We start from the raw sequence: 15,201 nt of genomic DNA, 5'->3' as shown, positions 1-15,201 counted from the left end.
CGATAATTGTCAAAATAACCGAGTTATTGGCCTCATTCGTTTTCAAGTTTCATGGAGCGAGCAGAGCGTTTTTGACGTCACGATGACGTAATTTAGCAAAAGCATAATTTAACCAACTGTCAACTTACGTCATTGTGACGTCAAAAACGCTCTGTTCGTTCCTCGGAGCTTGAAAACGAATGCGAGCCCATTGACAATACAATGGAGTAGTTTACAGGGTGATTCATTCAATTTTTACCATACTTGTTTTCATTTTATAAAAAATACCAAATATGAATCTTATAGATATTTGCGTCTACTTTATTCCTAGATAATCCATCAATATACAAGATGTCCCAAATTTAAGCAACAAACCAAACTTACAATTTTTTATTCGATTATTGGAATTTACGTCAAATTCTAGGCCTACTTGATGTAAAACGTTTGTATCGATATTCAATTGTTTTTGCTTCTATTTTGACCACTCTCCTCGAAGCAGAAATTCCCAATTTGAGCGAAATTTTGGTGCACTTTTCCAGAAAATCGTCCTTAGCTCCCTTATTTGAAACACCCTGTATAAAATTACTGTATAACAAAATAACGCTGATAAACGGGGCTATCACGTGACGTTGAGCGGGCACGGCTATGTTGCCCCGTTTAGCCGCTAAAGAACGTCAAATTTGACTCTCGTTTTTTGCAGTTTTTACTCAATATCTCAAGAACGTTTCAGGTTAGAGATCTGAAGTTTTTACCACAAATGCACCTCGATGGAATGCAACTTTTACCTTCTATACATTTTTAGGTACCATGCACCGTTTGACCTTGAAAAATTAAGAACTGGAATTGTCAAGAATTTTCAAGAGTGATTTCTGTTTTTTTTCGGAAAATTTTTTATTTTCAAAATTAACATTAACTGCTTAAATACCTTCAGGTTAATAGTAAAGAATTGACGTAAAGTGTCATTTGTCAAAATGTCATTTTGCAAAGGGCCACGCCCTAAAGTGTCAAAATTGACATAATTTCAAGGTCATCTTCGAAACGGTGACAGTTAGAGCAAAATGGACGTCAGATTTGTGTTCCCCAAGTTCAAATTAGTTAGAAAAATCACTTTGATTAAGGAAAATCCAAAATGGTCGCCGTTAGTATAGTAGGCCTAAAAAATCCCTAATTTAGATTACATTTTCGTGCATTTTTCCAGCTTATTTGAAACACCCTGTATAAAACCATCGTATAACAAAAAAAAACTAGTGAACTAAGCTGCCCCGTTTAGCCGCTAGAGGCCGTGAAAGTTGACTCTCGTTTTTTGCAGTTTTTGATCAATATCTCAGGAACGTTTCAGGTTAGAGATCTGAAGTTTTTACCACAAATGCACCTCGATGGGATGCAACTTTTACCTTCTTTACGCTGTTTTGGTACCACGCACCGTTTGACTTTAAAAAATTAAAAACTAGAATTGTCAAGAAATTTCAAGTGAACATTTTTTATTTTCAAAATTATCCTCAACTGCCTGAATACCTTCAAGTTAAAAGTACAAAAATGTAAAAAACGAATTATTTTTGAATTTTTAGATTTTCCAATTTTTCCGGAAAATTAGCGAAAATTGTCTGGAAAAATGTCCATCAATTTAATTTTCCGGAAATTTTACATCCCTGGTTGTTTGTCCTCCAATAGGAGAGTACTGTAAGGTAGAAAATAACGTTATTTTGAATGTGACACTCTGAACATTCGTTTTCAGATTCTATTTGTCATTAAAATGTATGTATGTATAAAATGTTTTATGAGATTCTTAGCGGCAAAACTGGGTCTGTCTTCCACTAGGAGGCTACTGTAGAGTTTTTTGTTTGCTTACTACACCAAAAATGAGGTCAATCCATACTAAAACTCTTCTGCAAACTTAAATTCTGAAGTGTAACTTGTATTCTTTTTACCAACTTCTTCATCTTTTTTGTCGATTTGACAATTCGGCTTATTGACATCACTTCCACGTGACCACAACTTTTGCTACCATTCTTTTGCCTCTTAAAAATCTTCACTTACACAATTCAAATAACATTTTTTGATTTGAAGTTCATAAGTCTTGCGACGTGATCTTACAAATAACAGGAACACCTTTCCAATGTAAAGGGACTAGGAAGTATATCGTTTCACTTCCTCCTATCTATAGACAAACAATAGCCACTTTGGACTTCTTTCCACGTCGGATAATAGACTTGTATGTGTATCATATGCAAATAAGTGCACGAAAGTAGGATGAAAAACGGTGACGTGACATTAAAACCACAATGACTCTTGATAACATTCGGTCGTAGGTTGTTATAGGTACTTTGTCCTTGTTGACGGCACTTTCTCTCTTCCTGAATACAATCAATAGACGATGATCGTAATGATGAGAATGGAGTAATGACGGGTTTTAGTCCGATATCTAAGCAGGAAGTTGTCGACTTCCTGGGAAGTCGCCTTAGGCCGAGTTTTCCGCTTCACGTTTAGATAAGGTAAAGGTATCTTGTCGATCGGTCCAGGCGGGCCTTAATAATTGGCAAACGCCCGTTTTATGCAAATGCCACTCCTATTTGCGATGTAATGCGATAATTCAATGATGATATACCAAGTGTGGTTGTAAAGTAAATTAAAGGTTTTGTAACAAACATGCGTGTATGCTGTTTTTGTACAACCGACCGGTGATAGAAGAAGACGTGAGTGAACAAACTCTGTCTGGGTTGGGCGTTGCAGAATACCCAATTTTACTCCTGATATTTTTAGAATTGATAAGATACGTCCTTGCCTGTTGTAATGTAATACAAGTTCGACGACATTTCCTAGAAATTCCAGATTGCACTTAAATTGGTTTAACCTTAAAAAAGTACTGTAATTAACTGTGAAATAGCTACTGAAATTTTATAAAAATTATAGAGGCCTCACGGCATAGATGAAACGTGAAAAAAGCTTTAACAGATCGTTATCAGGACTTCATCAGAGTAACGAAATGGCCTTTACAAGTTAACCGACAATATCTAAATTGGCTATTTTGCTTTCACAGCTATGATTAAGCCGTTTTGTAATAACGTCTAAGGTAATATTGTTATTATTATTATCAGCTACTTAATGCCTCTCCGCTACCCACTTATCCTCTTCCTGCCTTGTGACTCATTTAATCGGATACCATCAAAGGAATTTAAAAACTACTGGCTGAAGCATTGTTATGGGATATTTGCATTCGCTAACTACTTCCGCTAGAGGTCGCGTGTGTGGGCTCCTTCTACTCAAACAAATCTATTTGGTCTGCAATCTGCGGACATTTTAATTTTACCGTAAAAAATGTCTCTGTAAAAAAAACCAGATTAACGACCGGGACATGTGCGTATTATGTCGGCTAATATACGGGGCGTTCGCATTTTTGCGTGATTAATATAAATAACGAAGCCAGTTGTGTGCAGATGCAAAGTTGTAACGACATGTGAACGCAAGGTGAATAAAACGATTAAAACTCCATGTTAAACGATATGGAAGGGAACAAGACATAGCGTTACAGACATTCTTCAGTTAAAATGGCCTTTTTCCTGTTACTACTTTGTGAAGAAAAAACTGGAAGAGTTTGAATACGTCCGTTGCAATGCGAGTTGTAATAGGCTGCATTCATAGTGGACGTAACCAAATTCCACCAAAAGTCTTAAACTTACTGTAACTATAGTGGCCAGTTAAGCACTTTTTTACAAATTAAAGCAAGGTTGACTAACCTGACGACGTTAAAAAAAACTTTTTAACGGTTTATATCAGATTTCTAATAATTGCATAACAATGACGACAGGTTTGTAGGCGATTTGACTACGAAGATTTACTGCTCTTTTTTATTGTAATATTGTAAAACACGCCTAGCTGTAATTAATCCTACTTACGCTGTAACGTTTAATCCACGCTAGACGCACCTTTTACTGATAATCGCGATAGTGTCAAAATATTTTCACTCAAATAAAAACTTTTAATTAATAGAATTGTGGCACAACTCCAGTCAAGTATCTACTTTCGCTTTGACCCATTTTATTAACACGAACGTTCAATAAATAACTGAACATGTTATTCAAACGTGTTTTAATTGCCGTATGTCAATTCTAATGCAAGAAGATAGTTTCGTTCGTTTTTCATCGATAACGTGTGTGGTAGCTAAACATTCCACCCAGTCAACTAACAATCTCTTGGAACTAATTTTTTTTCTTCAAATTCTCCAACGAGAAAAATGATGAATGATAATCAAAGGCGATTCAAAGAAACTACAATGTAACCAGATACTCGACGCGCACCGTATATAAAAGTCAAACATGGCTTCCAATTGTGTCCACCTTTTGTTCGGGCTGGTTTAAGGGTGCAGGTGCACTTTGTCAGTGTTGGATTACATAAAGGAGCCCACACACGCAAGATGATCGCGTAAATTTATAGCGAGATCAGTTCCATTTACTCTCGAAAACCTTAAATTAGTATTTTAGTTTATAACAAAATTAAATCAATTTTTTTACTGTTAAGTGACAAAAGTACAATACGATCATTGACAACAGTTCCACTAAGTCTGACAGGTGATAATAATGTCACATGGATTATTAAAACATGTTTTAGCACCACCTGACAGCGAAAAGTGTAAGCTTCAGAAATAAGTACTTGCCAGTCAACTGACATCACAATTGTGTTTTGTCAACGTTTGTTTTATATTTTGGAGACTTGTTTTCTCGATTTAACCAACTTTTCCAAAATTCTCATGTATTTATTTATTAATAATTAAGATACTGGCACATAAATTTCCATTGTAGCTAAAATGTATATAAAACAAATATTTAAAACTAGAAGTTACGTTGAAGGAGGTAAGGTTAGGTTGGTTAGGCTGTTTGTCAGAAGCTTCTAAAGAATTTGCTTCATTCTTCACTTTAAGAGGCTTCTAGAATCATTGAGGTTGGCAGAGCCCCGTAAAATGATTTTTTGAAAATACCAATTCAGATGCCTCTAAAACTAGGCTGGTTGTCAGAAGCTTCTAAATATCTACTTGCAAATGCTTCAAGATACTTCTAGAGTCATTTTACAATTGCAAAAGCCTTCAAACCAATCTAGAATTTGCTTCATTCTTCACTTTAAGAGGCTTCTAGAATCATTGAGGTTGGCAGAGCCCCGTAAAATGATTTTTTGAAAATACCAATTCAGATGCCTCTAAAACTAGGCTGTTTGTCAGAAGCTTCTAAATATCTACTTGGAAATGCTTCCAGATACCTCTAGAGTCATTTTACAATTGCAAAAGCCTTCAAACCAATCTAGAATTTGCTTCATTCTTCACTTTAAGAAGCTTCTAGAATCATTGAGGTTGGCAGAGCCCCGTAAAATGATTTTTTGAAAATACCAATGCCTCTAAAACCCTTTAAACTATCTATGCCTCTAGAATTACTGTGGAAATGTCCGGTGACTCTAAAAACTAAATTAGCTTATAAACTCGACAACATTCCTATCAGAATTGGTTTCCACACAGTTTTTTGTTGACATGAACTTGTGACGTAATTTTTAATTAGATTGATACTTGTAGAAACAGCTAACACTGACTTTGTGCGATGTCACGTCAAAGTTTATATTAAAATATCGGTTGTTTCCAGTTTTATTGTTGGTTCAGGTGAATAAAACGTGATCGGTGCAAAAGAAAATACAGTCAAGATTACTTAGAAAGCTTGCGGTTGTTTCTGTCAACGATACGTGCTCGGCCATAACAAGATCCTGACCAGACCAGACAAAATACGACACCACCTATCGGGTTTTAATCATTTTATAAAACTGTAAAAGGTGAAGGTGACTTTTTTTTTAGGTATTCGGGCCAAGTTTAACTAGCGTAACTAGCTTGTATTCCCTCTCGATCAAATTAATAATTGTTGATTATTTTTGAATGGCTAAAGTACTTTCTCAAACCGCGAGTGAAACGCGAAACCGAATTTAACTGACCCCATCGTATTTCAATTGGTGAATCATCCGGATTGAGTTTAATAGCGCTGTTGGTATAGCAAGTTGCCGTATATGGTACGGTCTGCTTCCCACAAAATAATTTAGGTAATGGTACGATTTCATTCATAAGAGGATTAAGACAATTCAACGGCGCATTCGAATGGGAAAATGCGACCGTTTGTTCTGATGCTAATTGAGTAAAAGTCATTCTACAAAACTTTTATCTCAGGTGGTAAAACAACCCCCGGACTTAACGACAAGACAAGTATTCGAAAGGAATTAATAGTACCGAGATAATAAGATTGCAAATGTCCATTAAAAGCACTAACAAATTCCTCTAGAAGGTCATTAATTCCACATCTGTTGTCAGCTTGGCATCAGATTTTTCCCCGTGGCACTCTAGGTATTTGCATTTGAATTGAAATAAGTCTTTAAGGAGTATATAACACGAGATATGAATGTGTGAATGGGATTGGAACTTGCATCGTTAAATTTACACATTGCTTTACCAGCACGCAAATGTTTGTGACATAAATTTACGACAGAGAATACAGGCATTGGTAGGTATCTACTGGTAGTTTATGACACTTGTTCGATCAGATCTTAAAATGCAATAAATTGATTCGGTAGTCTAATGTATTGCTATAGAGTGGTATTCCAGAAGGAATATAAGTCCATTATCTCGCAGTCTCCTCAGAAAGAGACCCCCTTCTATGAAAACTCTGAAATGACTGTGACATGCAAGGTGGAATTATGAGGAAACACTTTTGTATTTTCATATTTACATATACAAAACTTGTTTTGTCTTGAATAAACCAGAAGATAGACGGACATTCCATATTCGAAACGAAAAAAAAAACCAACGTAATGACGTCCTCTACATGGAAATGGCCGCATTATTCGGCGAAGCGAACGGAAGCGATAAATCACTCGTAGGTTGCACTTCTTTTAAACCTCTCTCGTTATGTAAACGGCGCAAAATTGGTTTACTTTTTTTTTCTTCGTGTGTACACACGCCTTCCAAAATAAAGTGAAAAAGCCAAAACCCGTGCGGTGCGATTTCGTGATTGTTTGCGCACTTTTAGCGGAGGCGTCACGCCGTCTGGCAACAAGGCTTCGGTGCAGTTCACTGACCCACTGTTGCATACCTCTATGGTACACTTACCGATTAAAAATGGATATGGCACATTCTCAGCGGGTGACTGATATGTATTTTCTACGCTGCGTGCTAAGACTGCGTTTGTACTTGGACTAATCTGGATTAAAAAAATGAAAAAAACCGAACAAAGCTACTTTATAAAAGAGAAAAGAAGTGTGAGAAGAGAGTACAATGTATGTAACAACTTTTTAATATGGTTCTGAAGTATTCACAACAATCCAGTTTAAAGATGTTAAGTAGAGCAGCCACAAAGCATGACAACCATAAATTTTTCTTGTAGAAATGGGCTCATCCACCGCCTACTATACTAGAAAGCCTAGAAGATACTTGTCAAAAATTCCAATATGGCGGAAATAGTGGTGACAGTTTGCGTTTGTTTGTATTGTGGAAATTGAGTTTTTTGAGGATTAGATGAATTTTTACGGTTTAAAATCAAAACTTGAGGTTATTTGCGTAAATAATTTTTATTTGCTGCTGTTCATAAGCTTTTCAAGCCATAATGTAACAGCAATTCAGGAAAAAGCCCAACCGTGTCAGTTTTTTACTTTACAAAAAACCGGATCTAACTCAACAGTGATTGAACACTTTGAAGTGGAATGATTTTACTCCAACACTATACTCAATGGTAGGTACCAGTGCTTTCTAGTACAGTAAACTTATTAGGTACTTGTTAAAAGCACAGGTATGTGAGTTACATTTTAAAGCATCCTTCATTGTGAGAGCAACAAAAATAATTTTGAATGAATGTTCTTGGTAATAACATAAGAACCATTTACCAGTTTTGCTTACCTAGTTTCAAGGATTTACAGATTTTCTTACATTGAACAGTGTTTAAACTAGTTTGCTGTGTGTTGTACTTTCCAAGACAAATGTTCTAACCAATTTGTTTAGGCTGGATTGTGTATAAAAAGCTCTATCTATACATATCTGGATCAGGAATGAACTTTTTTTTTTAATTTTTTACTCACAACTTGCAATCAACTACACGAAACAATAAAAAAAACATATTGTTTACTGCATCTGCATACTTTTGTGTATAAAACAAAAATCGCTAACGCCGCCATTAAAAGTGACATTTTAGGGTTTCTAGTATAGAGGGCGGTGGCTCATCTCACATAACGTAAAACTACGTTTCAATGAATAAAAATTGGGAAAAATGCGTATATATGACGTAGACGACTTTCAGCAGTTTTATTGGCTATGGCTCTCTGATGGGTGACAGCATCTTCCGATCAGCTGGTTTATAACCTCAAAGTCAAGTCAAGAGTGAAGTCCGTAGAGTGCAATGTTGCCAAATAACACGTTTTATAGCACGACACGAAAACTTTTTTATGTCACTGGACAAAAAGTAATTTGACATAATGTCTTTAGTGTTATTGTTAGAAACTTAAAAACTGTAAACACTGAGATGTTTATAGAAATAAAGACCGTCTTTTATAGTTTCAAATTTGTCAAGAATCGGTAAGAGTTTACAAACTGGCAACACGAAAGCGGGCCTAGAAAAAGCTGATGATAGAAGTGGCTTCTCGTACCTAATTGGTTGAAAACCGTCTACGTCATATCTAGCGGACGTTTTAAATGTTACTATTAAATTTGAATATTTTTATTTAATTCGCGTTATGTTAGACTTAGTATTTCGAAAAATAATAAAATACGTATTTTATATTTTTTTGCGTCCTAATCAATTATGAAATAAATGCAATGTATGTAACTTAATAGTCTAAAGTCTACATGTGTATAATTTGAGTAAATCGCAGCACTGTTCGTAGTTTATGATTGGTCAAAACACCACTGTGTTGCGATGTTGCCAGATTTACGTATCTGAATACATTGATGTCTCTGGTGATACTAAAAGTTTCTTTGACATTGTTAGACACCGAAACTAATTTTAGAGGCCTCTGGCAACCTCATAATGATTCTCTGAAGTCTGGAGACATATTAACGATTCTTGGTTGATTTAATGGCAATGGTATGGCCATCAAATGATCGATGTGTTAAAAAATCAAAATTAAAATATGTACTTAATGTATCTGTGTCGTTCCAGCGACTTAACTAATCACGGCTAACTTCACAGGCAATCTGTCATCGTTAAAAAAATGCATACCTGACTGATCCCCGTAGAACCACAAAGAACTAGACTCTGTCCCTTCTAGCATCATCGCATTAATTGCGGTCCGTTGGGTTGGAAGGCACCCATCTAAGCGAAAACTATTTCTTCTCGTTACCCTCAGCTGACTCTCAACACCTGTTGTGTATTAAAATTATTATAATTAGGTTCTTCTTCGAACCCTCTGGAAGGTTTGAAGAATTGCGCAACCATCTCGGTCATTGATTGTTATATACCGTACGAACCAGCTCCGATACTTATAACCTATGTCGACTTTGCCCTTTTATGGAAAAGTCAGATGAGTTCGAATCCGCACAGCGGGCCGGCCAGTACAGAAGCGTTTCCATTACGTATCGCGGATATTTCTACCTTTGACGCTGGACAAAAGGTGATGATCGAGACAGTTATGGCGTCATTGAACTTTCAGTAATAATTTCGGACTAATCAATATTAATCGCGATGGAGATTAAAATGTTCGGAAAAAGTCGTAAATACCCTAAAACACTTTAGATTACTGGTCTTAAAGTTATATTGGCAGTAAATGTTGGTACAGCTAAGTGAATGATAACCAGCTAAATGGATGAACTTGGTATTTAAACAGGAAAGGGGCAAAATATGCAGATTTTCAGGCTATTAGTAGTGAAAACTCAGGAAAGTTGGAGTAGAAATTTATTGCACTATTCTCGTAACTCGCAGGTGCCACTCTAGAGCCGGTCTCAACTAACAATATTGACAATACAGACCTTTGTTCAAGTCATCCAGATGAATTATGTGCAATTTTAGATTAAGTGGATTTAAATACAGTAATCTACTAGCCATTCAAAGAACAGATTGAATTTGAAGTTCACTCTATCACCTAAATGGAAATACAATAGTATGCACACACTGATGTAGAGCGGAATTTTGATTGACGTTTTAAGTTGACTTAATTTGGGCGCGTCCAACTCTCAACACTTGTGTAAATGCCCCGCAACCGATTTCTATTACAACGGATGACATTTAACTTTACGACTGCATACATTGCATAGCAACTTGAAGCTGATCTACGTGTATTGTCGTCGAAATGAATCAGTCAATCCTTTTAATATTACAATAACGATAATAGTAATTGAAATGCCTGCTATCTAATCGCCTTAATCTGACACGGAAGTCACACTTTCAACCGCGTTCCATTTGTTTACTATTCATTGCCTCGCGATCTCGAACTGCCGGGTATTAATACCAACAAAGGATGGTTTGCGACCAGGTGACGGTTTTACTCCCAAGTTAACTTTGAAGTTGTGAAGAGCGCCGAAACAAAGAAATCATCTGGTTGGTTTACGTCTTCCCCCTTTACTGATTGGTGTTTATTTGAAAAAGACACCCGTTACTTCCTAAACGCGTTAACCAATACTAAATAAGACCTAAAAAAAGAAATCGAAGGACAGAAAATACGTATAACTATGGTTCATTTTTTTTCCCGTTGCGGTTACGTCATCAAGTGCTCCGCCATATTGAAATTTACGCACGTCGTTTATTACAAGCTAGGCTATCCATCTTTTTAATCACCTGTTTGGACGTTGCCATATTGACAAATTCTTCCATTTAACCTCAGAATATGTATCTTTCATTAAGCAATTATAAATGAAAATAAGAAAACTATATTGTTTTGAAAAAAAACATTCTAAGAATCTCACATGTTTTGCATGCAATAAATGCTTTTTTTTTCGAAATCTGTATAATTCATCGGTCCGTTTATTACTGCAACTAACAATACACCAGGTTCATATCTGCTCGTGGAAGATGTGGCAACATAGGGCACAGTCCCAACTGACAGTCGGCTAAACATTTTGAGGTTAGGAATTTGAAAAAGTTGAAAAACACCGAAAACTACAAACAGAAGAAATAAAAACTTAATTTATGTTGTTATTCTAAGACCTTCGTAAAATTTAAGATTTTTCTTCACTAAACTGGAAAACTTGCAACATTTGGTGGTAAACAAAGGCGGAAAGTTCCAATCAAACGTTGGCTCAAACAATCAATCAAACAACCACATTCAATTTAAATTATCTGGAAAGAACATCACAGATAGGTGCATTCAAACGAGTCATTAACAGCCCAATACCAACGTTTCAAGAATTATTCCATAAAATTTGCAAGAAAGGAAAGGCAATGTGTGTATCCTGGGGACTATTAAATCCTAAAGCAGTGTTTTAACTTATAACAGAATTGTTGGTGTTTTAAGAACTTGCTTCTTGGTTTTGTGAAATAGATTGCTTATTTATTTCCTTTTTTAAATTTACCCAGCATTAAATACATATCAATTTGGTTTTGTTGTGTGATTTATTTAACATGTTTTTTTCAATTTCAGTTCAATTTATTGTAAGAGCAGTACCTCAGTTAAAGAAATTATCTAATTTTATGATTGTTTATGAAGAAAACTAGACTTCTTAGATAAAAAAGAAACTTGAGTGTACTTTTTAAAGATTTTATTTGTATATTTCATAATGTGTAAATAATACAATTAAAATAGTAATTTAACCTACTATCTGATGTAAAAGTATTTAACAGTAGCACCATCTGTTTCTAGCCTTATAGTCAGAGAAGGTACGGCAAAATGTATAAGGTCTAATTCTGCAAAATAATGGCATTTGATCAAATTTATGTATTAAGTAACTTGTATCTTTCTAATATTACCTGAAACTTATTAGAAATTTGTTTTTTCAACACTCTGCATATGGATTTTGACAACACCATTATAACCATATCTTCAAACACCTTTTGTTTAGAGTCTTTTAGAGCAATTGATAATGGGACTTTTTAAATTTGGACCCTTTCAAAGCATGATAAGCAAACTCCAGATTAGGCAAATAAAGGTACCTGAAACATAAGCTATTTAGTATTAGCAGCTCATTAATACCTCTCAGAGTCCTTTTTATAGTATTAGGTAAATCACCTTGTCAGCTTCTGCTAAATACACCTTTACTCTATATCCATGTTTCTTCAAGAACCACTGGCTTGAATAAACTTGGTTTTTGAAGTGTTCTTGTAAAAACTCTTCTTGGGAGTAAGTAAATATATGGGCTGTTTCATTGTGACAGTGTTTTCTATTAGAAAAGGCATCCTTTTCTGTTCCACAAACTCTAGTTCCTTCAGAATGTTTCACTGGGCCCCTTGATAGTGGTAAAGTGTATTAAAAGGTGGCATTTTCAATACTGAGTACCGAAACACACACACATTATCTAGTCTCACACGTAGTAGCGCAGTTAAAAACAAGTTAAATCAAAATACTCCTTGAAATATTGTAAAATTTACATCAAAAATAAAAAATGTCTCTTTGTTTACTTTTTGTCAACAATGGCGGTCGATTTTCCGAGCCTTGTCGTACTGATTCATTGTCGACGTGACTAGATGACGTCAAAATTCTATCGCGCTCGGAACGCATGTAATAGACAAGAAAGGCAAATGATGACGTAACCGCCACGGGAAAATAAATGGACCATACCTAAAGGCTACCAATTGAAAGATTGTTAGTTTCTTTAGAGTTGCTTAAAGGACCTAATACAACTAAAAAGACACTAACCGTTCAGTACTCCGCTGGACCTCCTGCAATATTTTCTCTTTTGTACATTTATTTGGTTCAGTATAAGCAAACTAATTTTATGCGAGAAAGATGATTATCCTTAAGGCTACTTCCTGAACGACTAGACGTCTTCCAGTTTCTAAATTGCAAGTAACGTTTCATGAATATACATTTCGTCTTGCTATAGCATTTAATTAAAGGTGAGAGAACCATGATCTATTCCGCACTACAAACACACCAGTTATGGCGTTGCATTTTAATTGCTCGATTAAAGTTATCGAATTATTCCAATTAATAATCAAATACTACTTTGTTTTATTGTAGCTTTGAAACCAGTTTTAGAGCGAATCTTCTGCCCTTATGGTGCATCTTATTTTTGTTTCTGAATATGCAATATGCAATTTCAAAACCGCTGATGTAAATTTCAGTCTTCAAGAATGAAATTGCAGTGTGCCACCATTACCTACTCACTATATCATTAAGTGGTTGCAAATATTGACTTTCCATTTGTATGACCGTCATATTGGTGGGAAATTTATATTGTTCTACTTTCCATTCAAATTTTGACATTACAATTATTATTACTGGTCAAAAAAACAGCTTTTCTTATGTATATCATTTATTAGAACAGGGTTAACAGCAAAAGTACGTAGGCAGTAATTATGGACACGAGTTATATAAACTGTGGTCCCATATGTTGTTGTATTGTGTGGATGTCAGGAAATGCCCTATATAACGTCGTATCTGCGTTAGCCCACATTGAGATATTGTGTTTGTATAGTTATTTAAGTTCAAACCATAATCAGTGCACACACAGAACAATTACGTCAAGATTATAATTATTGCACTTCAAGCTGAATTAACTTACGTTAGCATCAAAGACTTGTTGGACAAACTAATCGACAGACCAGTTGGTAAATATCCTATTACGCCTTAACAAGAGCGTACTTGTTAGCACCGACAAACAATCAACGGTAAATTATGAAAATCTTCGAGTACCTCTCTTAAATGACTGGACAAATAGGCAGAGTTTTGGTCGGTTGCTCTACTGTACCTATAACGTAATAACAAGCCGAGAAAAAAAATGTTAACCAGGCCGTTGACATACACCCAAGCTGCTGAGTTGATGATCGAAATGGCATTTCATTTAAAACAATTATTATTCCCCTTACATAGATAAAACCGGATGATTAAGTACTGGCGTTAGGTGTAATTAAGTGCGTCATTATGTGATGCAATTATTGCAAAAACATTCAAATTGGACGCTTCGTACTTTAGTTTATTTTTTTTCCGATAATGAGAAATTTCTCGTTAACAGTTACTTATGATTTGGATTACACCTTCAATTAATTGCCAATTTAATCAAAAACCTAATTAATAACTATATTAAATAATGTTTGTAGATAAATGATTAGCCAGTTAATGTAATCCAGTTTTTATTACTTTCATGTAACAAGCTCAAAAACTGCTTAATTTTTATTTTGACCCACTTCAGAACATCAGTTGTCTATTTTTAAAATCCTTTGATGAAGTATCCTTTGTCTTGCTAGGAGATTTAATGATCCTTGGTATCCTCTAATTAAATGGAAAATTTCGGTAAGATGTGCAAGTTTATGTAATATGTTTTTTGAATTTTTAATTACTGGTTTACATTTGAAGGTTTCATCTCACTGCTGACTGAGTTTTAATACTTGTGAAGTGTCATTAAGTGTCACAACTGTCAAGTTTAACTCCACAGAGTTACGAATAACAATCAACGTTGATTTTAATGTAATTTTCAAGTTTTTCCACGAGGAAAAGGTTTCTTAAGATCCTTGGGTTTTACAAGCGATTTTGTCCCTGACTGTCCTTTCAAATTGTGTTTCTGACAGTTCAAACTTTGACACCGCTTTTCTCCCTGACTGTACTCGATTTTTTAATGTTTCTTATGTCATTGGATAGGAAATTTAGTAAGGAATCGAAAAATGTGCTTAAAACTGTCATTTTCCTACTCCAAGTGGGTTTTACAAGCAATTTTGTACTTGACTGTCCTTTCAAATTGTGTTTCTGACAGTTCAAACTTTGACAGCGCTTTTCTCCCTGACTGTACTCGATTTTTTAATGTTTCTTATGTCATTAGACAGGAAATTTAGTGAGGATTCCAAAAATGTGCTTAGAAACATGATTCCGTCACTCCAAGTGGGTTTTACAAGCGATTTTGATCCTGACTGTCCTTTCAAATTGTGTTTCTGACAGTTCAAACTTTGACACCGCTTTTCTCCCTGACTGTACTCGATTTTTTAATGTTTCTTATGTCATTGGATAGGAAATTATGTGAGGATTCCAAAAATGTGCTTAAAACTGTCATTTTCCCACTCCAAGTGGGTTTTACAAGCAATTTTGTACTTGACTGTCCTTTCAAATTGTGTTTCTGACAGTTCAAACTTTGACACC

At 35.2% G+C, this 15,201-nt stretch overlaps 1 protein-coding gene and 1 long non-coding RNA gene across 7 annotated transcripts in view; both read right to left on the bottom strand.

Annotated features, from left to right (window-relative positions):
- Positions 1 to 15,201, bottom strand: part of LOC145727558 (uncharacterized) — a 98,981-nt gene that overhangs the window by 80,128 nt on the left and 3,652 nt on the right. The window lies entirely within an intron of this gene.
- Positions 11,659 to 14,786, bottom strand: LOC145728349 (uncharacterized). Its single transcript, XR_014178066.1, has 3 exons — positions 12,142 to 14,786; positions 11,883 to 12,065; positions 11,659 to 11,819 (listed from the first exon to the last, which is right to left on the bottom strand). It is a non-coding gene; the product is annotated as an uncharacterized LOC145728349 (long non-coding RNA).

Source organism: Ips typographus, linkage group LG4 (genome assembly GCF_016097725.1).
Source record: "Ips typographus isolate SLU linkage group LG4, UJ_Ityp_2.0, whole genome shotgun sequence".
Taxonomy (NCBI): Eukaryota; Metazoa; Arthropoda; class Insecta; order Coleoptera; family Curculionidae; genus Ips; species Ips typographus.
Note: the sequence above shows the minus strand (reverse complement) of the source record. Positions and strands in the feature narration are given on the sequence as shown.